The 24,940-nt window shown below is 43.1% G+C and overlaps 2 long non-coding RNA genes across 31 annotated transcripts in view; one reads left to right on the top strand and one right to left on the bottom strand.

The window, feature by feature from the left end:
- LOC138917633 (uncharacterized) overlaps window positions 1–24,940 on the bottom strand; it is an 80,055-nt gene that overhangs the window by 44,785 nt on the left and 10,330 nt on the right. For 3 of the 30 annotated variants that reach the window (XR_011425876.1, XR_011425867.1, XR_011425885.1), the window contains exons 5-8: window positions 11,801–11,894; window positions 11,452–11,634; window positions 9,699–9,896; window positions 2,367–2,636 (exon numbers count right to left, since the gene is read on the bottom strand). This is a non-coding gene — a long non-coding RNA (uncharacterized lncRNA). Of the gene's footprint in view, window positions 1–1,516; window positions 1,660–2,366; window positions 2,640–7,363; window positions 7,570–9,698; window positions 9,897–11,451; window positions 11,658–11,800; window positions 11,895–13,268; window positions 13,322–24,940 lie in introns of all 30 variants that reach the window. The other 27 variants (XR_011425871.1, XR_011425883.1, XR_011425868.1 and 24 more) reach the window with 17 other exon arrangements.
- LOC138917635 (uncharacterized) lies at window positions 8,622–12,582 on the top strand. The gene is made up of 2 exons (XR_011425894.1): window positions 8,622–8,886; window positions 12,403–12,582. It is a non-coding gene; the product is annotated as an uncharacterized lncRNA (long non-coding RNA).

Raw genomic sequence — 24,940 nt, forward strand, 5'->3', positions numbered from 1 at the left:
ATGAACAGTTTCCTCCTGAAAGTTACTTCAGAAAAATAATGAGGCAGTTTTTTCAGTGGATCAATTCCAAGAAAAAAATCACAGGGCAGGAAAGTCCCCAGCAAAAAGCCAAGTTCACGTCAACCTTTGCAGCGCTCTGAGACCCAGCTCAAAGTGAAGCTCTCGTGAGCTGTGGGCCTCCTGAAGCTCATGAGCTCATGGCAGCCATCGGGAAGATCCTAGAGGAGAAACTGGCATGTAGCTACGAACCTGAGGCTGCAGAGTTAAGTCAGCAGAAGGGGGAACTGCAGGCCCAGGTAGAGCCTGACGAGGGGCATCCCTCCAACTACGGGGCTCTCTCTGACCCACAGCCAGGGGAATGGGCAAGGACCACATCCTGCAGCCAAGATGCTGTCCCTCCTGACAAGAGTTTTCGTACAAGGGTTAGACAGAAAAGAGACAGGATCAGACAGCCCTGGAAAGTTGTGGCCTTCAAGGACCAGCATTTATGCCAGAGTCAACCCCCTTCCTCACCCTACAGGGAGTCTGTGCCCTATCCAAGACCCACCTGCATGCATGATGTATGCCACGTCCCTCCGGCCACCCTCACCTCTAATGAAAGCACTGTGTTCAGAGATCTGACTCTTCTATTCAAACAGGAAATGCTTCTCCAACACTTCCAGGGAGGAAAAATATCCCCAAAGAAATCATTCAGTCCTTGCTGAGAAAGCATTGCAGTTTTCACGAGAACACATCCTCTGATGAGAACCATGGTTAGCACAACCAAGGATACTGATCGTCCTCAATAAATGTTTCTGCTAGGAGAGAGTAGTGTTCTCTGTGTGGTGCTTTGGGGGAGTGGGTTTGGGGTTCCCAGCGCTTATGCTCAGGGAAAGGAAGGAGGGAAGTCAGCTCTGACTGATTTCCTCTTTCGGTTTCTGCAAGATGACCAGTCCCTTGTAGGGGGCCTGACAGTGGCTTTCTCAGTTTTATCTTGGGTCCTGTATTTGACCTTATTCAGATGTCCTGTACTTAAAACACTTTACTTTTTCATAAAAAGTACAAAAAGTTTACTCTAAAAACTTTTGGGCCTTTTCAAAATGAGAAAAACCCTTCAAGTCCAGAACTTGGCTCAACTTGTCTTTCCATCTGCTCCCTCACTATCCTGAACTATACACAGCTGCGGGGTGGGATGCGTTCCTCTGGAAGGATACAGCCAGAATTTCCCCTTGTTGCCTCAGAAAGTTTTGGAATTGGAAGTGTGGGGGTGTTTAGGCCCTGAGGTGAGTGGCAGGGGGAAATGTTGCTCTTGGATCTCTTGGTGAGGAATGAATGTCACCTGCTCCTAAGAGCCTTTCTCTCCCTCAGGAAGTCTGGGTGGTGGGCCACGTCCCCACGCCTCAGCTGACCCTAACGAAAATGGGGAGCAGTTCACCCTTCCCCTTCCTCTACCCTTCCTGGAGCGGAAGGGAGGAGAGAACTCGCAGCTCTGAAAAGGACCAGAGATATGAATATTTTCCTGAAAACGGTAACTTACCTTCATTTAGAAAAAGTTGCTGATTCCTGAGTATCTCACAGGTGAGCAGTCAGTGCAGGTGTGTGTATGGATGGGTTTTGCGATTGTGGACACTGGAGCGGCCAGGGCAGGGTCCAGGAACTGGGTGGGTCCCGCTGAAGAATCTGTTATATGTGGGGTGTTAATCTGTCTGGAAGGCACATTCTGAGCTCAACAATGAGGTCTCCCTGCATGTGAGGACACCTCAAGGAATGGGAAGAGCCGCTCCCGAGGGAAACTTCCTCAGGAGGCCCAGCTTGGTAGGATTATTGCAAGACCAAGAGATCACCTGGCTATCATTTGTAGGAATGGTCGTCGGGCAGCCACCCAGAATTTGGGGCAAAAGGAGAAAACAAGTAGGGAAAAAGGAATGGTGGAGTGAGTGGAAAAGGAAGGAAAAAATGAGGAGGGGAAGAATGACCTTATCATCACTCCTCATGATCCCTGAGGGTCACTTCGAGCTCACAATGTCCCTTCCAGACAGATTAACACCCCATATCCTGGCCATCCATTCCACCCAGCACTACCTTACCTAGGCCTCACCTCCTGGAGACTAATCAGGGCTGGGGGGAGCACAATGATACCACTGCAGCTAAGAGAATTGGGGATAGTCTTCGAGATTGAAGACAGTATCTCCAGGAATGTTGTCAAGGAGGTCGTCCTCTCATTTGGTGCCTGCCTTCCCAGCCATGCTACATCTTACACCAAGGTTACAGTAATTTAGGGGTGTGTTAGTTACTATATAACAAATACCCCAAAAGTTAGTGACTTAAAAAACCAAATATTTATTAATTCATAGTTTCTGTTGGTGAGGAATGTGGGCAAGGCCTACCTGGGTTCTCTGCTCCAAGGTCTCTCACAAGGCTGCAATTAAGGTGTCAGCTGGGGCTGGGGTCTCAGCTGAAGGCTTGACTGGGGAAATACACACTTCTTCGCTCACTTCTATAGCTGCTGGCTGGATGCAGTTCCTCAAGGCCTGTTGGACTGAGAGCCTCAATTCCTGGATGGCTGTTGGCTGGAGTTGGCCGGAGGCAACCTTCAGTTCCTTGTCATGTAGGCCTCTCCAACATGGCAGCTTGCTTCATCAAAGCCAGGAGAGAGTCTGCTAGCAGGACAGAAGTCACAATCTTGTAAACTAATGAGGGAAATGATATCCCATCACCTTTCCCTTATCCTATTAGTCAGAAGCAAATCATGAGGTCCAGCTAACACTCAAGGGGAGCAGTTTATACAAGGGTGTGACTAGCAAAAGAAGGGATCTTTGGAACCTTCTTAGAACTCTTCCTAACACAAGGGTTTCTTCTTGGACATCCCACTGAGTTCACTGAAGCAAAAGTGACCAAAGGGACCAAGTGGATCCTTGTGCTCATCCATATCCACGTCATCAAAGTTAAAGCTGTTTAATGGCTAAGCGGAGTAACGTCTGGTAAGAAAAACCTCAAAGAGATTGAAGCATCCAAAGAAGGAGGGAAAGGTGGCATGGAGGTAAAGGCGGTGTGGGGTCATCATGAACGGTAAAGTGAAAGGAGCCCTTAGAACCACCTGCCTCGCCACTGCCAGTATTCAGACTTAGAGGGGAGGAAAAATTAGGTGCAAGACGGCTCATCCTCACTCCGCCACCGTATCTCCACTCTGCTCTAGCTCCCCGACTACAGGCCTAAAGAAGCAACCTTCAGTTCCCATAGAGATAGCCAGGCTTATAGAGGAAGCAAACCCTACAGCTTGCAAGGTTTAACTTCTGCTCTTATTGATATATTTAATATAGCACATCCATCATTTCAAATTTGCTTCTCACAGCTTGAACATCAGAGAGGATGAATCACACAATCGATGGCAAAGCCAGTACTAGGGAATTCAGCATGTAGCTCCCATTCTGGGATGTCTTCCATGAACCCATTGCCAAACAGCTTCTAACCAAGGGAGAGGTGGTGGCTCATAAGGGCTGACTTACTGGCTGGGGTCACAAAACAAGTCATACCTGGTGCCCAGATATTTGCTTCTATTCAGAGAAACACTGGATGAGGCAATGAGACAGAATTTGCACACTCAGCACATCTAGGTAGTGAACTGTCCAAATGAGGTGACAGTACCACCCAGGAGTGATCCCACACTCTTGTTCTGCTTCTACTACTGTTTTCCTTTTTCCCAGATTCCAGTTCCTATGGGAAAGCAGGACTCTTACCAAAAGAAGGAAAACGTATTAGCTGAACAGTGACTGGAGAGATGAGGATGAATTTCTCTACAAACAGATTTCATGGGCTTGCTGCTTATACCCAGAGATCAGTGCTGTGCAGCTTGGGGGGCGTGGGGGGTGGGGGTGGGGGTGGGGGCCTCATTTACACGATATTCTGTGGTGCCTGAAGAATTTTCAGTGACATAGAATGTGATGGGAATGGGTTACCTGAATTTTTATACCCTCAAGCCCACACTCCAAACCTAATGTCTGGGCCAATAAAATGCATGAATTGACTGGTACCTTGATGTGGCTTGGGTATGGGAACCCCAGATCCCAGCTTCAGGTACTGTGAATTTCTCTGGTACCAGGTGCTGCCTAAGGGAATCAGCTTTCTTGAGGCAGCCTTCACATGGATTAACACTCAGAACTGTGCCCTAATCTGCAGCCACAATGAAGGGGCCAAGGCTACGAGAAGGGGCTCTTCTCTCTCTCTCTCTCTTTTTTTTTTAAAGATTGGCACCTGAGCTAACAACTGTTGCCAATCTTCTTCTTCTTTTTTTCTCTTTTTTCTCCCCAAATCCCCTCAGTACATAGTTGTATATTTCAGTTGTGGGTCCCTCTAGTTGTGGCATGTGGGACGCCGCCTCAACATGGCCTGATGAGCAGTGCCATGTCCACACCCAGAATCCGAACCAGTGAAACCCTGGGCCGCCAATGCGGAGCATGCGAACTTAACCACTTGGCCACGGGGCTGGCCCCGGGGCTCCTCTTGAGGCCTTTCCTCTGGAACTTCCACTGGCCCTGGATCAGAGCCTAAATTAGGCTATTTTCCTGGGGTCACAAGGACACGTTTGGTCTTCCTTAGGGAGGCCAAGTGGAAGCTCAGAGATTTGTGGAGGCTGCCTCCCTATCTCTCCCAGGAGACTCGGGGTCTGTTCCTTCCTTCTATGGGGGTAGAGAAGGAACTGAGTATTATGCAAGTTTAGCAATGCTTCACTGTGGGAGGGGGTTGGGCTGACAAGAGTAGGTAATTTTCCTTTGCAGGGATTCTTGCCCAGCTTGAGGCAACCTTCATTTGAAGCAGGATAATGCTGTTTCTACCCTCCACCTGAGGGGACTCCAGAAGGAATAAAAGTTACCTTTCCTCATTTGTCTTACAGGAAGTTCTGGGCTTCTGGGTTCAGGAGTTATTAATGGCTTTCATGTTTCCTGAACCCAAGGAGAAGTTGTGAGACACCTGTTGTACAGTCCTGTCCAGACCCTCATGTGGGAGGAGACTTTAGCTGGCTGCTCCAAGGAGAGAGGAGATAGGGGTTGACACAAGTGCTGGGGTGAGAGAAGGAGAGTTGCCTAAAGGTAGCAGTGGCTCCAAGACCCTGAGAATCAGGATGTAGACACGAGTCCCTTAGGTGGACGGGTTCTGTGTGGAAGTCCTCTAGGAGACAGCACAATGTTTTAAGGGATGAAGTGATGATGCTGAGATGACTAATCATCAAGCCCCATCATCTTGAGAGCTGTCGCAAGACACGGCATTGCTCACACTTAGCACAGAGGCTGTGCAGCCACTGGCCTTTCAATGGGCCTGAAGGGCTTGGGCAATGAAAATCCCAGGGGCAACCGAGATGGACTCAAGATCACAGGCTCTTACCTACATATTTGATGGTGAATACTTAACTAAATAGGCAAAAAGCTCCCATTAATGACTACTATTGTATATCTTCCTACCCTTTAAAATGGGGTCTTTGAGCCAGATTTAATTTAATTTAGAAAAATTAAGTACTGCTTATTGTACTTCAATCTTGTGAAACAAATTTATGCTTTTTATGTATATTATCCCATTTAAACTTTACAATGCTTTGAAGTAGGTTTCTTTACCCTCTTTTATAGAAGGGCACGACCTGAAGGACAGAGAAGGTAATACATATTCAGAGTGCTAGCACAGAAGAGGGAGCCAGGGATGGAGAGCCCCCTTACGCTGTGAGGGATTCTTTGGATGTAAATGATGGCAAGTACAATTCAACTGACTTTAAAAACAGGATCTGTTGACTCAGGCACCTGAAAAAGGTCTGGGAGTAAGGCTGCCCTCAGGCAGGAGGATTCATATTGGGGCTCAGCTGATGTCATCAAGTTTCAGTTTCTATCCATTTCTCTGCTCTAGATTCTGGACTGGCTACCTTGTAAGTCTGTCTGGCAAGTTCGTAGCTACATCTTCCAAACTAAAAGCACAGCCAAAAATGGGTTGTTTCTCCCACTAGTCCCTTCAAAAGTCCCACTGTGCCTTATTGTCTCCAGTTGGGTCACATGCCCATCCCTGACCAAACGCTGTTGCCAAAAGCATGGACCAATCTTTTTGGCCAAGCCTGACTTCAATGCCCTCCTTTAAAGTAAGAGCGTTAGTGATAAACAACTCCACTTGACAGGGACTGAAACTGACAACGGGGTTAGATCCCCAGAGGGCAAAAGAAGGACTATTTTTAGAAGGTGAGTGAATGCTGAGTGTCAAAATAAAAACAAAAACAAAACGGATGTCTACTTCAGCCCTCTCTCTCACCACCCCATTTCTGCCTTCTTGTCCAGAGTCATGCCATGGACTGAAGGTTAGAGTTAGAGGAAATGCCAATTCTGTGGAGGACAGGAAAGGAACTCAAAGTGGAAGGAATCAATCAGAGGCCCCAACATCCATCCGGATAGACCATCCAATGATCTGATCTCTCACTGTCTGCTCCTTCTCATCTTAGAGTCCTTTACCTTCATTCCAGTTCAGTTACGGCCATATCCTAGAACTTATCACCAGCAACACTTGTGTGTTCTGAAAAAATACAGTCTGACATTCCTCCCTTTATCCACTCAGCTTATGCCCTCAGCATGCTAATTCCTCAACCTATTCAGGAACTACAAGCCACTCTATACTTTCCCCTGCTCACCTGACAACCTTTGTCTTCATTTCCTCCCTCTCCAAGCAAAACTTCATGGGGCATCACTTAATCCTAAACCTAAATATACTGCTCTGCTCTAAACAGCCTACCCCCTTCTTTCATTCGTCCTGTCTAGCAAAATCCAACTCTGCCTGTTTTAGAACTGCCTTCAAATAAGGGCCTGCTTCCTTTTGGATAAAATCACACAAGTGTGTTTGTGCCCCATAAACTTCTGTTCTACATTTGTTGCTCAGCTCCACCACTGCCTCAGAATCCAGTCATTCCTCCTGTGTTACCATGTGCCAGACGCTCTTCCAAGCACTTGGGACACCCAGTGGAGGCAACAAACAGAGGCCCTGTCTCGGGGGAGCTTCTGTGATTGTTTTCTCAGTCAACTCGCTTGCCTAAGTTCTCAAAACAATTCCACTTTCCTACACCTTGTCCACACTCCTCGCTCATTGATCATATGTGCTGGACCACCAGAGGGAAACAGAGAAGTCATCAGATGGGAACTTTTCTTCATAAAAACTTCAAAACAAAACAAAACCAAAACCAAAATGAGATCCTCCATCTCTTCTTTCCTCCTTCCTTCCCACCATACTGAAAGGTTTCCCTCAATGCTTTCCTTAATCCTCCCAACCTGGGATCTGCCCGCCCTTTCCAAGTCACAACACTTTCACATGTGTGGACTATCTGCCTTAATTATCTACTTTTCCAGAGGACCAAGACTACATTCACCTCATCACAGCTGGAAACACCAAGCAGAGCTCAGAATCCTCTGGAGGAATACATTGGCAATGGGAGGGATCTATGGGGAGGTCCTGCCCAGCATGCTCTGGGGCGGGGCCACGTCCGGGGGCAGGGCCTGAGAGACTCTGAGAGCCTGTTTGGCTTCTTGAGGGCGACGGCACGAGCAACATGGCCAGACATCTCACCTCAGGCTTCTGGAAGATATGAGTTGAGATTTAATTCAAAGACAGGTTCTGAGGAAGGTTTCTGGATGCCTGAGTGACCTTCCCCACTGCCCAGCCTGAAGGATCCTTTCCTCCATGTGCCATTTCCATTACGGTGGGCAGGCCCTCACAGCCCCTGGTCCCCCAAACTCTCACTCCAGGCCCAGCCTTAGAAGGCGCTCAGAGGCCTGGGGGCAGGGCTCTGCCTGCCCAACACCACCCCCTTTGACGATGGCACTCTTAGGAACTCCACCAAGGTGAGAATAGTAATAAATAGAGTAACAATATTGACAACTGTTAAGGCTTCACCTTACACTGGCTGCCTGGCCGTGCACAAGTAGCCTGAGTCTCATATCTCATCTATTATGCGCAGATACTGATGTGTACTGATAGGGTTGGTCCTCGGAACTGGAATGAATGAGTAAAGAGTTTTGAACAGTGTTTACCCAACACTAGAAGTTTAATATGTGCTACCCATTATTATCACTCATTTAAAATGCTAGGCCTCCTCTTTATTATTTTAGAAGTATCAATTTACCACTCATTCATTCTTCCTTCCTTCAGAATGAATTTATTTAGTACCTAACATGTGCCAGACACTATGCCAGGCTCTGGAATACAATGGTAAGCAAAAAGGTAGAGTCTCTGCCTTCATGGATCTTACAGTCTAGAGGGGAGATCAGGCAGAAATTAATCATACAAGATTGTGTAAATGTCCCATGTTACATTCTATGAAGGGTTCATGAGCTGGTTGTCGGTGCCAAGGGAGTTTAAAACATGGGGATTGGGCCTAACCAAGGAGAAGAGTGTCTTCCTCACCCACCCCTCAGGAGCTGATAAGGCTTAAGAGGTAACAGGTGAGTAGGAGACAACTTGGCAAAGCAGGGAGGGAGAAGTGTTCCAGGCAGAGGAATCTGGGTGATGAGAGCAGAGAGAGTGAGGAGGGAGGAATGTGATGCAACAAGAAGAGGGAAAAGCGTGGGAGGCACAGATTAAGCAGAGTTCTCTGGGCCAAATCAACTAGTTAAGTCTTTGGAGCAATGGGGAGCCAGGGGAAATTTTTAAGTTAGGATTTATTTATATGTGTAGGGTATTCAGATTTTAGTTGTATTATTTGAGTTTCCAAAAGATTACTGTGAATTAATACTGTGAATTAATGAATTACAGTGATTTAATGTGAAGAATGCTTTGGATGGGGTAAACAGGATGTGAGAGACCAGTGAGAAGGCCACTGCAGTAATCTACAAGAGAAATGATATCAGCATGGACCACAATGGTGGTGACCAAAGTGGAGTAACGTGGACGGATGTGAGTGGCATGACTTCATTAATTCTAATAAGTCGGAACATTTTTCCTTTTCTTTCGCTCCAGTGCCCAAGAGGTACAGGTTGGTGCAAGATGTGGGGTCTTTTATAGAGTTGGACAAGTCAGCAGACACGAAACATTTGAAAAGGCTGCTTGAACTGCTGACTAGCCAAAATCAAAGAGGAAGTTGACCTTCAACCCTTTGTTTTATTCCAGCTGCAGAAGTCATTTTCAGTTACTCTCTGACTCAAGTAAACACCACTCCCTGTCACCTTATCCCTTTGAGGGTTGGTTCACTTCTACATTTTCACTGGGACATGATTCTCACTGACAGTAGAAAGTTCGGCACCCAGACCTGCAGATGTGAAGACACTTGCTCCTCTCTCGAACTATTAGTACTTCTGGGAAACACGTCCCAGTGCCAAACTGTCCTGGTCCTGAAATGACCCCATTATTTGGGGAGGTAGTAAAGGAAATTGCATGTTTTAAACCCCGAGCGGCACTCTCTTTGGACATCGAAAGGTGTAAATGATAAAATACTTACTAGACTTAAAGACCAGGGAGTAAACGGGGGGCTGGATGCTGCCCAGACTCTGTGTGTCAGCAAAACATATCTGAGCTCAGCGAAGGACCAAGTGTTTTCCTCAGTGGAATAGTTAGACAACAGAGGTGGGCAATTTAGGAAAGATAACTTCTTCTGTCCCTGCTTTAGAATTTCTATTACAAACAAAACCCAATCCTTAGCAAGATTTAAGAGCATGGGACAAAGACTGCTAGATGTTGAACTGCTGGGAGTGGGCCCACGTTTTATTTACCTTTGTATCCAAGCACATCCACAGTGCTTGCCACGAGGCAGATACTCAGTGAATGCTGGGTGGATCAAGGATTCCTCTGTGTTTTCAGGGGGTATTTATATGGTATGGGAATTCAGTCATTTTTTGCCCCACTAGGTAGAGATGGATGCTTTCTGTTCTCCATGTTTACTTTGAACACCATTTAGCTACAGGGATGTTCTAAAATGAAATAATAAGGAAACCAGCTTTAATACGATTTTATATATACAGACAGATACACTTTCTGACCACGTGCAGATATGAATGCTCTCCCTGGAAGATGCTTTTGTAACCTAAATTGCACTAGAATGAGGTTAGAGATGGGGAAGAAAGGGAAAGTAAGGTAAAACTCACAGCTTAATTTCTAGACAGGATTGCTGCTTTAAAAATGAATTTCAGGTGCTTCTTGGCATACTTGGCCCAAGCACTGGAGATTTAACAGTGATTTGTGATTTGGTGTGACCCAGAACATGGCCCAGTGGTCCTCTGAAGCAGTCAGTCTGTTCTCTTGATTGCTGTTCTGGACTTTCTCACCGTCACTCCCCATCAGGGCCCCATTCCTTCTGCTGTGTCCTAGTGGAACAGTCCCTTGACCTTCATTCTCCCACTACTCTAGTCTCGACTTCTCCTTGTTGCTAGATTACTCTATTATTGCTTCTCAAATTGTGGTTCCCAGACCAGCAGCATTAGCATTGCCTGGGAACTTATTAGAAATGCAGATTCTTGGGCCTCACTCTGGACCTACTCAAGAAGAAACTTTGATGTGGGGCCCAGCAATTTTAACAAGCAAGGTAATCTCCAAGGTGAGAACCACTGCTGTACGTAAAGCTTTCCTGCCGACAACCACATGAGTGTGTGTGTGTGTCTGTGCGCGCCCTTCTATCCAAGGCCTTCTGCAATCAAGCACCAGCTCATGTGTCCCCACGCAGGGAGGTGTGTTCCACAGTTATCCTAATGGGTTACCTGCTCTTCCCTCTGCTCTCCTGCCGCCTCTCTCTGTTAATGTTGGGTCCTCTGCTAGAAATACCCACCTCCTCCCTCTCCTTGGAGAAACCTTACTCATTCTTTAAGGCTCACTTAAAAATTAATATTTATCTAAGGAATCCATACCTGTGCCTTTAAAACCAAATAGTACTGAAGGCTTTATAAAGAACCATGGCAGGCCCTCCCCCACCTCACAACCCCAATCCTTCCTATCCCCCCAGTTCCATTCCCCATGGAAACCACTTGAGCCGTTTCCATCATAGCTGTTCTGGTGTTTACCTCCATTTATATAACTAATACGCAAATACTTGTATTTAAAAGTAATTTTAAAATATTAGACACTAACTTCTTGCCGTGGTAGATAAAATTTGAGTAGGTAAAATTGCAGGTGGATGAAATTTGGTCGACACCCCATTCCCCTCTTCACTCTTCTCAATCTGTCCTCACTTAAATCTTTATTCATGCAAAGTTCATCTTGGCATGGAAGGTGACCCCTTTCCTGGAACGTGTTCAGAGACTGCTCCTCCCCTGCTCCCACAGAGCTGTGTATCTCTCTTAGTGCACTGTCCCCCTTGCCCTTCCACGTTTGTATGTATGTGTCTCCCATTCCCACCAGCTTGTAAGAGCCAGGAAAGTCTAATCCGTCTTTTACTTTCTCTGAATCCTCCCAGGGCAAAGCACAGGGCCTGGGATATAGTACACACTGAGCAAACGTGGCCAATTTAACCGTAAAGTAAAATATCTGCCTGACCTTTGAAGCTTGCTGGTGTGACAGCAGTACTTGGAATGAGTCTTCCCGTTCCAATGTGGTTTTCCAACATTATTGTGGGGAATAGTAAACTGGAGTCAGGAGACTTGAGCCACACCACCTTCTTGGTGACTTCTTTTAAGACCTTGGGGAAGGCACTTAATGGTTTTGCTTCCGTCTTTTCATCTATAAAGTGGCAACAATAATATCTATGGACAGAGTTGTAGGGAGGACCAAATACAACAGCACAGGTTATCAGGTATAAGGCATTACATTGATTCCTTATGTTTAAAACAAAAAGGCAAACCATTTTCTGGTAGCACATAGGGCTATAACGAGCATTAAAACCAACCTTTAATAGAAAACTTTATTTTTAGATGATCCAGGGGGTCTTTCTTCCAAGATCAGCCTAAGATTTTTTCGGAGGAAACTGTATTCTCATTGTCCTGAAATTTGAAGCAAGAAAATGCAATCATTTAAGAACATTTGCCTATTCTGACTTGTTGATGAGAAATCACCACTACTGCCACCCTTTTAGCCTCTGAAGGGATTGTAAGCTTTGTCTTGATTTGATGGCTCAAAAATAAAATCTACCAAAGGCACGTTTTCTAAGCCTTGTCTGGCTCTACCCATTAGAAAAGTGTGAGCTACTGTTCTATCAAAACTAATTATATTTTAAATCTACAACCAAGTCTCAATTACCAAGGTTAATGGGACTACATGCATACATAATTCTCTCTTACATTTATACAGTGCTTTTAACTTCTTCAAAGCACTTTTCACTGTACTGCATATATAAAACAGAGGCATTTTTTTAAATCCACAAATAAGGTAAAAAATAAATCTTAAGATCAATAATTTCAACTTTGTACCTGTCAAAAGCTATTAGAACTTGCAAAATTGTCTAAGAGGACTTTCATTGCCCTACTCTCCTCTCGACCCCTCTCAACTAAGGCCAGAAAAGACCGAAAGATCTGGAGGAATCTCCAGAGGAGAGGAAGCCAGAGAGGGAAGGAAGCCAAGGACCTGGGCCATCCACAGCCTGGATCATTAGCTCCAGCGTAATTGAGAATAACTGACTGTATGTGTGACTATGGCCAGAAAATCCAGAAAGAGATGAAAAGGCAAAGAAAATGACGTGTGAGTAACAGTATTTACAGGGTCTGTCTTTGTCATTCTCTCAACAAGCATTATTGAGTGCCTACTGTAATGACAGGTGCTTTCAACAAAGAGGATGGACACAGCAATGAACAACCCAGGCAAGACTGCTATTTTCATAGTGATGACCTTCCTGAATGGTGCAGACAGACAACAAACACAAAGACACACAACTTCACATAAACAGATAACTTCAGGTGGCACTAAGCTCTGTGGAGTCCATAAACACAGGAATGTGATAGAGCCTTGGGGAGGGGATGCTGTTGTAGATAAGGTCACCAGGGAAGGCCTCAGGGTATCTGAGCTGCAATCTGCGAGAAGAGCCCACCCTGTGCAGGTCTGCAAACCAGATGATGGAAGGAGTGAACTCGCCAAGTATGCTAGAGGGAGAGGGGTCCAGGCCAGTTTCAAGGGGTTCCAGGAAAGTCACTGTTCTGTGGTTATTCACTTTGTGTCCTTTTGGGGATATTACTAAAACCTCTCCAGGACCCCGGATTTATTGCCTCTACAATGTGAGTTGCTAACACTGATCACCTGGACAGGGGAGCGCTGAGAAATAATGGGTAAACAATTGTGAGGAGCCACATAAATGCTAAATAATGCTCACGGTAATAAGCTTTTATTAAAGTCAGCACCTTGATAGGCAGCTCACAATCGGATACCTTGGCAAATGTGTGAATTGACGTGGCTGCTCCCTGTGCACACCAGCACCATCCTTTAAAACAGAAAAAAATAAATGAGCCTATGGTCATGATATTCGAAGTAGTTAGTGATCAAACAACTGTCTGGAGAGAAAGCTGGTGTGTGAAGTGTAAAATGGGAGCAGGAAGATAACGGCACATCACAGCCCAGCTCACGCAGAGGATAACTCATGAATTGACTGGATGCTTGCTGGTGCACACACCATCCACTCCAGGGTGGTACTCTAACCCCATCAGGACTAGGTGCTGCCACCAAAAGCCCCAGCAGACAGGAAGGGGAGTGAGAAGGAGCCAGAACAGAAGCATCTCTGGCAGCAGCCCTCTCTGGCCCTCTTGGCCTTGGAAAGCCACCCCTGGGGGAGGACTGAGCAGCCAGCACCAAGGGCCCTACCTTGGAAGGGCACCAAGGAAGTGGTGGGGGGGTGTGAGGGAGGAGGGATGAGCATTGCATTTCTCCCTATGAGAATGAAATATCCCAACGCCAGGAGAGACTTCAGTTGTCGTTATAACTGAGCCTCCCCACACAGAGATATGAGTCCACCCCTTAGAAGCAAATCTTCCTCCCCCAAAACCTCCCCCCAAAATATAACATTAACATCACAAAAAATGAATTCTTTTTTGTGGGTCCTACCATCTCTTTGATATAAATACACAAGTGCCTAAACATTCTTCCCCATCTCCCATCCCACATCGGCAATCAGATTGTGACACACACACACAAGCACATGCTCACACAAATACCACATACACCCAAGCACATGCTCACACAAATACCACACACACCCAATTCCTTTGTTAAGCCCTGGCTCAGCTATTATAAGGTACCTGTGGAGTGTAGGTCACATAGCAGAACAGTTTAAATTACTGTTGCTTCTACTCTGAAAAGCAGACAGGAAGAAAAGACAATAAAAAAGAAAACACTTATTTTAAGGCTGAGACTAAACACTCTACTCCACGTTGACTGAGGTCACTTTCCCACTGTGGGATGGGGAGAATCGAGATGATCTCTGAGGTGCTATGAACCCACAGTGCAGACTTCATGTTTTGAGGCTTGACTAGAAACGACGGGGACGTGAAAAAGAACATGGCGAGATAATCCTAGTCTTCAGGAAATTATGGTTTAAACTGGGCTGGAGAAAGACCAAGATCCTCAAAAAAATCTAATTGATTTTAACCAAATGGAGTAATTTTAAAATGTTAAATACACTGGGATATCATATTAAAAGTATTCTGGGAGAGCATGCCGCATGGGACGTGGTAAGTGCTGAATTTTCTGCTGCTAAGGGAGGCATTCCTATCTGCCAGTGTCTCATGCTGCTCAGACCTGAATCATTCATTTAGGTAGACCATTTGTCCAAGTGCGTCATTTCCCAAAACAGCCAATGAAGGAATCCAGGGAGAACTGTCCTGAGGAGATGTGGTCATCCTCAAGGCCAAATCAGTCTAGACTAAGATGGTTTTTAGCAAGACTGCCCAAAGGCCTTCTAGACTTTGTTTGGTAAGTGTTGTTAATGCCTTGGTAACAATGGACTGTTGATAAGGTGGGAGATAATGTCAGAAGGAAGGAAGGTACCCGCTCACATCTTTTGCTTTTAACTTAAGCTAACCCATAAAATCCATTATCAAACCCCAAGGAATGCTCCCAATTATTGTCTTGGACCCTTCATTTCGCATTGCTTTGTTTTTTTCTTTTCAACTCTCTATTTCTGTTTTTACCTGGCACTGACTTGCTTGACTCCTCTTCTCCTCTCAGCTTCTGGCTCTGTGCTCCCCCTTTAGACTTGATGAGTAATTTTGGTTTTCCTGCTTTTCACCTTTGGCACCCCTTCAAAAATGGGTTAGGTTTATCTTCTGGCTCTTTCTACTTCTGACTGCTTGGAAGTTTGGATCATACTTAGCCAAGTTTTGATCCCAGGACCTTTCCCTGGCTTTGACCTGTCTCAGCGGCATCTGTGCTGGGCTTGACTCCTCCAGGCGAGGGCGTCGGCAAGAGGGAGGATCAAGCAAAGATCAAGCAAGGAAACAGGAAGAATATCTGGCTCAGCTTAAACTGTGCAGGGCACTGAGGCCTTGCTGGCTGTCCAGTCTCTGCCTCCTTCTTCCTCTGCTGCTTTCATTCCCTCCCGTCTCTGACTTTCAATTTTTATTAAGTTTCCACCTTCTGACTGGTCAATCCTCTTCTAGCATCCCTTTGTAAGATTGAAATGGGAGTGAGAGTGATATCCATTAGCCAAAATAAGTTCAATAGCTGGGAGAAACTGCTGAATCTCTGGTGTCTTTATAGCACTTATCAAATCCCAATTAACCATATTAGTTGGCAAACTGCTCTGGCTTCCCAGGGAGTCAGCTGGTAGGTGAGTCAATAAATATCTGTCAGATGAACGGATGCACACACACTAGTTGTGTAGCATGGCATCAGGTACTTTAAATAATACAAAGTATAAGACTTCATCCTTGGCTGAAGAAGGACATCTTCTCACGGCCATTCACAAAAGGACTGTTTGGAAATATCACCAAGCGCTAGACCAGCTTCGCTATTTCTTCTAGAAAACAAGAAGAAATCTCTTGTTTCAAGAGATGTTTGTGTCATCTCTTAATGCACAACTGGCTTCATGTGGGCAAAAGGGAACGTGAGCAAAGCCCTGGTTAAAGCATAACAGACACCCTTGGGCTAATGAACTGTCGAAGGTATTAGTGTCAGCGGATTTTCTACATAACTGCTTTGTAAACAGCAACACACATAAACCATAAGCAAGGAGAATGAAGTGAGCACCCACAGATCCACCACTCATGTCACATCATACAATGTTGATATCACCCCAGAAGCCTCCACTCTCCTGTCTGATAATCTTTCACTTACTTTTCTTTATAATTTCATCACCTTTATAAACTCCCATAAAACATTTATTTATATCCAGTTTGGGGATCAAAATAGATTAAAAAACAACAATTGCAGGTGCATTCAACATTGGACATGAAAAAGAAAACTGGTTTTTTAATAAGATACTTGAAGTGTACACTTTCCGTAGGTGATCAAGACATTTACTCTTTCGTCCATTTTTATGTTTGCTGACTGCCAATCACTCTACTCCTTAATACTTCAAAGGTATTTTTCCCAAAGCTGCCTTTTGTCTTACACTAATGCTTTCCCGGACTCAAGTGAATTTTGAAGGAGATTGAGCTCATCATGATGAAATGGATGTTGACATTCCATAACCATCATTGTAATTATTCCTAATTTGTACTTTGCTTCAAAAACTCTCTTCCCTTGCCCCCTAAAGTCTGTACTTTCAGAATAGCATCTACAGCTTTAATTATACCTGACAATAAACTACTCTCACCACAAAATCTTGTTAATCACGGTGTATGTTACTATCTTCAAATATCCTGTTTTTTTAAAACTGCATTTATATGAGGTTCCCAAAGAGTTACAATATTAGCAATGAATGTTTTAACTGTTTCTGTAATTACTGTTTGTAATTACTACAAATCAAAGTTATACAAACTTTGGATTGGAGGCTGGTTGAATTATCTACCAAACTGGGGTGAATGGTCCTTTAATCAACCGTATACTGAACAAATCTACAGAGTAAAAACTGAGATGGAATTTGAGTGACTTGGTGTCCATCGAGAATCAAATCTGATGCTGTAGTGTTAATAAGGGACTTCAGGTCCAGAATAATTCTGTTAATCACACTTCTTCCAAATTAGTCAGTTAATATTGTGGGTCCTGACGAGACAGGATTTAGGAAGGCAGAGAGCGGCAGGGAATGCTCCTGGTGATAGGATCCTTAGGGCAAAGGACAGAAGACAAAAGGAGAAGGCTGTATTCGTGAGAAGTGAGCTGGACCATAACCGCTATAATTATAAGCTTATAATGTCACCACACTGCTTTCTGTAATGTAATATTTTTGTTGTCTGTTATTTTCCTTGATTCAGGTTTTGTATTTTTCATGATGTAATAGTGAGATCTAGTCTCATTTTTCTGTGTATTTGGATACATTGAGTAGAGTGCTCTGGCTGAGTAAAGAGTTTCACATATGGGAGACTTGAGAAACAAGAGTGGCAAGGAAAGTTAGGTCAGATTATGAAAATTCTTAAAATGTTTATATTGGACTTAATCCTTCAGAAGTCATTTAGTGTTCTCTTTTCTTTTTTTGTAATTGAGAGCACCAGGAGGAAAGGAGTGTTTTTGATGATCTATTTTATTTTATTTCTTTCTCTTTTCTTGGAGGAAGATCCGTGCCCATCTTCCTCCATTTCATCCGTGGCTCGCCTGCCACAGCATGGCCTGATAAGCAGTGTATAGGTCTGTGCCAGAATGGGAACCTACAAACCCCAGGCCGCCAAAGAGGAGCACACAAACTTAACCTCTACACCACCGGGCTGGTCCCATTTTTGGTGATTTCTAAGGTGTAAAAACTAGGCAGGGAGATTAGGTAAGATGATATAGCAAAAATTCAGGCATTAAGAAATAAGGTTAGACAAGGCTGGTGATGGCGGCCATGGATTGGAAAGGAAGGAAGGATGGATGCAGCATCATAAGGGAAAAATTTGCTTCTTTCCCTTTGTCTTTTCAGCCATTTGGGCTTAACGGTGTTCAGTGCTCCTGATTTATTTCCATTCCCATTTATATTTTCCTTCTTCCTTTGATAATCTACTTTTGCTTTCCCATTTTTCCCTCTCTTCTCTCCTTTGCTTGCATTCTTATCACCTTCCCTGATAGGACGATGACTGAATCAGGCAGGTAGACATCAAATGGGAGATCTGAGTAGAAACTAACTATAAGATTTACTAATTAGAGTATGTTGCTGCTTAAAACATTTTTTTTAACCTTTCATCTGCAGTTAAAAAGAAGAAAAGAAAGGTGAGGAGGCAAAAAAAGAGTAGAGAGGAAAAGGGAGAGACTCATTTATCCATTCATTCAAGAAGTGCTGTGTTTCCAGAGAAAGAGAGAGTGCCAAAGAGATAGAGAAACACCACACAATAATTTGTGTTATTGTAGTTGTATCATCTATTTCCCCTTCTAACTCAGTTGGGTAAAGTAGAGATGCCAGATGGGAGGCTAAAGACTAAGGTGACATGGGCAGTCTCCCTCCCTCCCTTATTGCCTGCTGCTTCTCATATCAAAAGATGGAGTCCACATCCCTCCCCCTAGGCCTCAGTGACTGGCTCAACCAATAGGATGCTGTGGAGGTGACTTTCTGGGACTTCTGAGGCTAGGCTGTAAGAAGCCTGGTCTTTTGGAATATTTCCTCTTGGGATGCTTTCTTTTGGAACCCAGCCACCACTCTGAGAGATGCCCAAGTCACATGAAGAGGCCACATGCAGGCCCTCCAGTTGGCAGCCCCGAATAAGATAACAGCCAGCATCCTCAGCAAACACAGAAATGAACCATCTTGACATCCAGCACAATAGAGGCAAAGAGGATTTCAGCCCAAGATGACATCTGACTGTACTTCCTAGGAAACCCCAAGCAAGAACTGCCCAGCGAATCCCAGCCAATCCACACAACAATAAGAGACAAGTTACTGTTTCAAGCTACTCCACTTTGTTGTGGTTTGTTATACAGCAATAGATAACTTTTTTCATCCTTACACGAGACACAGAGAATATCGAAAGTCTGAAGATTCATAATGCCACCCGGAATGCTTGTATATTTTTTACGTATTTTTTTCCTTTTAAAGGTCACTTTCTTATTCATTAGCCTTGAAATTGGAATTTGAATTGACCTTGATCAGAAATCCTAAGAAATGCTTAAGCAAATAGTTTAAGCACTATCATATTTTGAGTACTAGCTCAGGATAAAGTGGTATTGATGTGACAAGAATAATGGATGTGTAATTAGAAGATGGAGTTTAAGTCCTAGTTCTGTCATTTATTACTGTGTGGCCTACAACAAGTTATTTAACATTTCTGCTTCCTAGTTTCCAATGCTATAATGTAATCGAAGGTATTTAGTGATGCATGACAAAACACAGACATTCAGTGAATTTCCATTTCTTTCCTTCCTATGAAAGTCCTGTACTCATAAGTGCAACCATATCAGAGCCTATCATACTGCTTCCTAAAACTAAATATTTTTATTATGTATCAAATATTTCCCTTGATAACTATTTCATAAGCTTCCATAGTGTTGCCTTTACTAGTGTGATCTGCCTCACTTTTCCTGCGGGATAGTTTACTTAATAGATTTTGGGGACTCATTCTGTTGCTGGATTCTTACAAAGACTCTTTTGTGATAACCTTCTTTGGTTTTCAAGGACATGACCCTGTTTCTCGAGTGTGGTTCCCTACTGTAGCATAAATGTTAACAAGTTAAATGCATATCACATAAGAATTTTAATTGTTCATCATATGTTTATGTATTGAAATATAGAGTCGAATTGATATAATTGGTAACATTACCCATTTGCTTTGATTTGAGATGTCAAGTGATTGAAAAAGTTTTTAATTCAGAATTGAATTACCTTGCTTATTTGAATTTATCACTTTTGCGTAATTAGGATGAACTAATTTAATTTGCAGTTATCCTTAAATGACTTAACTGATGTCTGCTGAGGTTCTCAAGGCCACAGGATTATGGAGTCATGATGAACATCACTCTGTCTCTTAGGCTTGGAAGTACAAGTGCACCTTGTGAAGCCTGGAGACAGCAGTTACGAGCTTGATTTTTTCTCCATTAATGTTTTTTTTCTGTTTTGTCCCCCTCACCTCACTCTAGGCTGCTGCATGTTTCCCAGAAGGACCACATATTGCATTTGGAGGTGGTCCTCCTTTTCCAACTTTGTTCTGATTTTATGTCATTTTTACTTGGTGTTGAGCTCACATCTCAGTTCTGCAAAGGAAAGCTGGTTATTTATCTGGTAACTTATGGTTGGAATCCCCAAGACAGTGCTCTTTATAGAGACTGAGGGTCCTTTAGCAAATATTGCTTTTTGATGATGCATTTTAATAAGCCTTTTAAAAATCTGGATACCAGACTACTGGCTAGGGTACCTGGAAGCAATAATTTTAAGATAGTGTTTTTCAAACTGCAGGTCCTGACCCATTAGTGGATTATGAAATAATTCTAGAGGGTGTGACAAGCACTTAAAAAACAATGAAACAAAATGGAATAGATAATATTAGAGTGTATTACACGTAAAAAGGTAAGAACAGTTTCATAAAATTTTTATATTCTTTTGGTGTGTGTGCGTATATACTGATTTATGATAAAAAATAATTTATAGATTTATTTTGTGAGTTGCCATCAAAAGAATTTGAAAGTCACTGCCATGGATTTAAAGTTATCTGAAACAGTTTTGTAATATAGCGTTTTGAAATGAAGCCCCAACAATATATGTAACAAATAAAAGTGTAGATAGGTTTTAGTTGCAAATTTAAAAGGGACTGGCAAGTTACTTTTCCTGAGAAGTCTAGCCCTGGGATGACTGGGTATTTTCCAAAGGGCCAGGAACCAGTTATCCCAATAAATGGTAGGGGCCTAAATGCTCTCTCCCTGGGAGGCTCTGAGGTAATGTTCCTCATCTCACTTGTAATGCTGCTGTTGCCCTGCTGCAGTGGCTGTTGGAAGTACTGTGTCTTCCCTAACCAGATCAGAAGGACCCAGTTTTCCCAAAGTCTTGGTCTGCCAGAAAGATGGCATTGCACTTCTCCCCGATTTGTGGGACCTGCACCCAGCTTGGAGAGCTGGAAAACTCCAGCCCTTAACTCCCCTCTTTGCTAGGGAACCACGTTTTCCTTCCCACTGGGTCCTTGGAAGATGGGAAGCAGCAGTAAGGTTACTTGTGTTTTATCCACACCATGTGAGTCTGTGTTTTTGTGTGAAGGCTGACTCATGTGGAGGAAAGTTCTCTGCCTAGAATTATAAAATTAATGCTAATCAGAGTAATGCAGCATCCCACTTCCAATCTGCTAATGAGCTTTGGGGAGAGATGGCACATCTTCCCGCAGCTGATGGATGCCCCTTTTAGAGGATCTACAACATCCTCCCCAGGTCTTCCCTCAGCTGGGCTAACACACTTCAGAGCAAAAGAATCCTCAGGGCAGGATGGGACCCCTTGCTTTTCTGGTTCTTGTCCCTTGAATTTTCCAAACTTCTCCTCACTTTTCAGTCTACTCTCTCTGCCACTAAAATGGCTGCCTATTAAACTCATCAGTGGAATCTGCCATACTGTGTCACTTAAACTTTTTCCATCTGCTTATGGTTTTTACTTTTTTTCATAGAAAGCCCTGACCTAAATCTCTACTCTTCTTTTATAATGCTTTCATTTTGACCTTACTACTGCTGAAAATCAACCAAACTCATTCATCACTGTCCCTCCCCCCCAATCTCCATTAACATTATCCTGTTATCCAGGTTTTTAACATACACTCAAGAGATTGTCAACAAAAATGGACTAAACCTTTGCATGGAACTTCTCTACCTCCACATGGGACATTTTCAAGAATAGGAGCTTTCAGATGAATTAACAATGTAGATAAATTTGTTACCAACACTAGAATCTCATTCTAAAATATTTTCTACAGCTCAAAACATGGCATAAGGCAGATTCCTATTTAAGAGAAAGGGCCTTCTTTTAAGTTGTCTTGAAGATTCTGAGACTGTCCTTAAGAGCAGTGCTATGAGAGGATATGAGGCACAATCTCAGTCACCCCAAGAGTTAATTTAAATGGAGAAAGTGAGATGGTTTCCCAAAGCACTGGAATTGCTTTCTCCCTGAGTCTCTCCATAGTTGTAGATTCTGATAATCACAGAAGAAAGAGAAGGAAGAAACTTGGTGTTCCTTCTAACTGCCTCATTTCACAAACCAAGAAATTGAGGATCAGAGACATGAGGTCATTAAAGTCATCCAGTTACTTAGTTGCTTACTTCGACTAGGGTGGTTTCAGAAAGGATGCAGAAAAGTACAAGTATTTGAGAGCTACTTAGGGACTGTATTAATCAACACTGTAATAATCAGTTCTGTGCCCTTGGGTGCTGCGACAGCTGGGGGTCCACTGCTGCAGCTGAGAAATAAAGTGTGAGGAAGAAACAAAAACTGAGGGAGTCCATCGCCACTAGACCTGCCTTATAAGAAATGTCAAAAAGAGCTCTCCTGTCTGAAATGAAAAGGCAAAGGATACAAAGCTTTAAACAAGTTGATAAATAGATAAAATCAGAAAACTGCAACTCTGTATCAGAACATGTTAGTAAACAATTGTGATGCAAAGGTTAAAGGGAAAGAAAGCATTAAAAATAACATTAACCATTCCAATTTGGTAACAAATTCACAATAAAGAAAGAAATAATTTTGACAACAAAAATAGCAAGGGAAGAAGAAAAAGACAGAACTTGCCTAGTCAAATGAAGGAAAAATGCTATCAGCAGAAAAGGAACTATCTCATCTGTGAGACCTTTTATACAAACCTCATGGTAACAACAAAACAAAAATTAAGGCAGAGTCATGAAACATAAAAAAAGAGGAAACTGAAAAACACATCACCAAAAACCGTCAAGCTGAAATTGTAGTGAGAAACACAAGGAAACAGAAACAAAGGAAATATAGAGCAACCATAAAACAAAAGATAAAATGGCAATAGTAAGTCCCTATATATCCATAATCATCCTAAATGTAAATGGATTGAATGCACCAATGAAAAGACAGAGAGGCTGGACAGGTTAAGAAAAAGACCCAAAACCAGCCAGACATACAAAGAAAAAAAGGGAGAAAGCTCAAATAAACAAAATCAGAAATGAGCGAGGAGAAATAACAACAGACTCCGCAGAAATACAACAGATTATAAGAGAATACTACAAAAAACTCTATGCCAACAGAATGGATAACCTAGAGGAAATGGATAAATTCTTGGACTCCTACAATCTCCCAAAGCTCACTCAAGAAGAGGCAGACAATTTGAACAGACCAATCACAAGGAAAGAGATTGAAACAGCAATCAAGAACATCCCAAAGAATAAAACCCCAGGACCAGATGGCTTTCCTGGGGAATTCTACCAAACTTTCAGAGAGGATTTAATACCTATCCTTTTCAAGCTATTCCAAAAAATCAGGGAAGATAGAACACTTCCTAACACATTCTATGAGGCCAACATCACGCTGATACCAAAACCTGACAAGGACACCACGAAAAAAGAGAACTACAGGCCAATATCACTGATGAACATAGATGCAAAAATTCTAAACAAAATTTTGGCAACCAGAATTCAGCAATTCATCAAAAGAATCATACATCAGGATCAGGTGGGATTCATACGAGGGACACAGGGATGGTTCAACATCCGCAAATCAATCAACGTGATACACCACATCAACAAACTGAGGAATAAAAACCACATGATCATCTCAATAGATGCAGAGAAGGCATTTGACAAGCTCCAACATCCATTTATGATAAAAACTCTGAACAAAATGGGCATAGAAGGAAACTACCTCAACATAATAAAGGCCATATACAACAAACCCATAGCCAACATCATACTCAATGGGCAAAAACTGAACCCCATCCCCCTGAAAACAGGAATGAGACAAGGATGCCCTCTATCACCACTCTTATTTAACATAGTACTGGAGGTCCTGGCCAGAGCAATCAGGCAAGAAAAAGGAATAAAAGGAATCCAAATAGGGAGGGAAGAAGTGAAATTCTCACTGTTTGCAGACGACATGATCTTATATATAGAAAACCCCAAAGAATCCATTGGAAAACTGTTAGAAGTAATCAACAACTACAGCAAAGTTGCAGGGTATAAAATCAATTTGCATAAATCAGTAGCATTTCTATACTCCAGTAATGAACCAACAGAAAAAGAACTCAAGAATACAATACCATTCACAATCACAACAAAAATAATAAAATACCTTGGGGTAAATTTAACTAAGGAAGTGAAGGACCTATATAATGAAAATTACAAGGCCTTTCTGAGAGAATTGGATGACGACATAAGGAGATGGAAAGACATTCCATGTACACGGATTGGAAGAATAAACATAGTTAAAATGTCCATTCTACCTAAAGCAATCTACAGATTCAATGCCATCCCAATCAGAATCCCAATGACATTCTTTACAGAATTAGAACAAAGAATCCTAAAATTCATAGGGGGCAACAAAAGACCCCGAATTGCTAAAGCAATCCTGAGAAAAAAGAACAAAACGGGAGGCATCACAATCCCTGACTTCAAAACATACTACAAAGCTACAGTAATCAAAACAGCATGGTACTGGTACAAAAACAGGTTCACAGATCAATGGAACAGAATTGAAAGCCCAGAAATAAAACCACACATCTATGGACAGCTTATCTTTGACAAAGGAGCTGAGGGCATACAATGGAGAAAAGAAAGTCTTTTCAACAAATGGTGCTGGGAAAACTGGAAAGCCACATGGAAAAGAATGAAAATTGACCATTCTTTTTCACCATTCACCAAAATAAACTCAAAATGGATTAAAGACCTAAAGGTGAGACCTGAAACCAAAAGGCTTCTGGAAGAAAACGTAGGCAGTACACTCTTTGACATCAGTATTAAAAGGATAGTTTCGGACACCATGCCTTCTCAAAGAAGGGAAACAATAGAAAGAATAAACAAATGGGACTTCATCAGATTAAAGAGCTTCTTCAAGGCAAATGAAAAC

Source organism: Equus caballus, chromosome 15 (assembly GCF_041296265.1).
Source record: "Equus caballus isolate H_3958 breed thoroughbred chromosome 15, TB-T2T, whole genome shotgun sequence".
NCBI classification, from domain to species: Eukaryota; Metazoa; Chordata; class Mammalia; order Perissodactyla; family Equidae; genus Equus; species Equus caballus.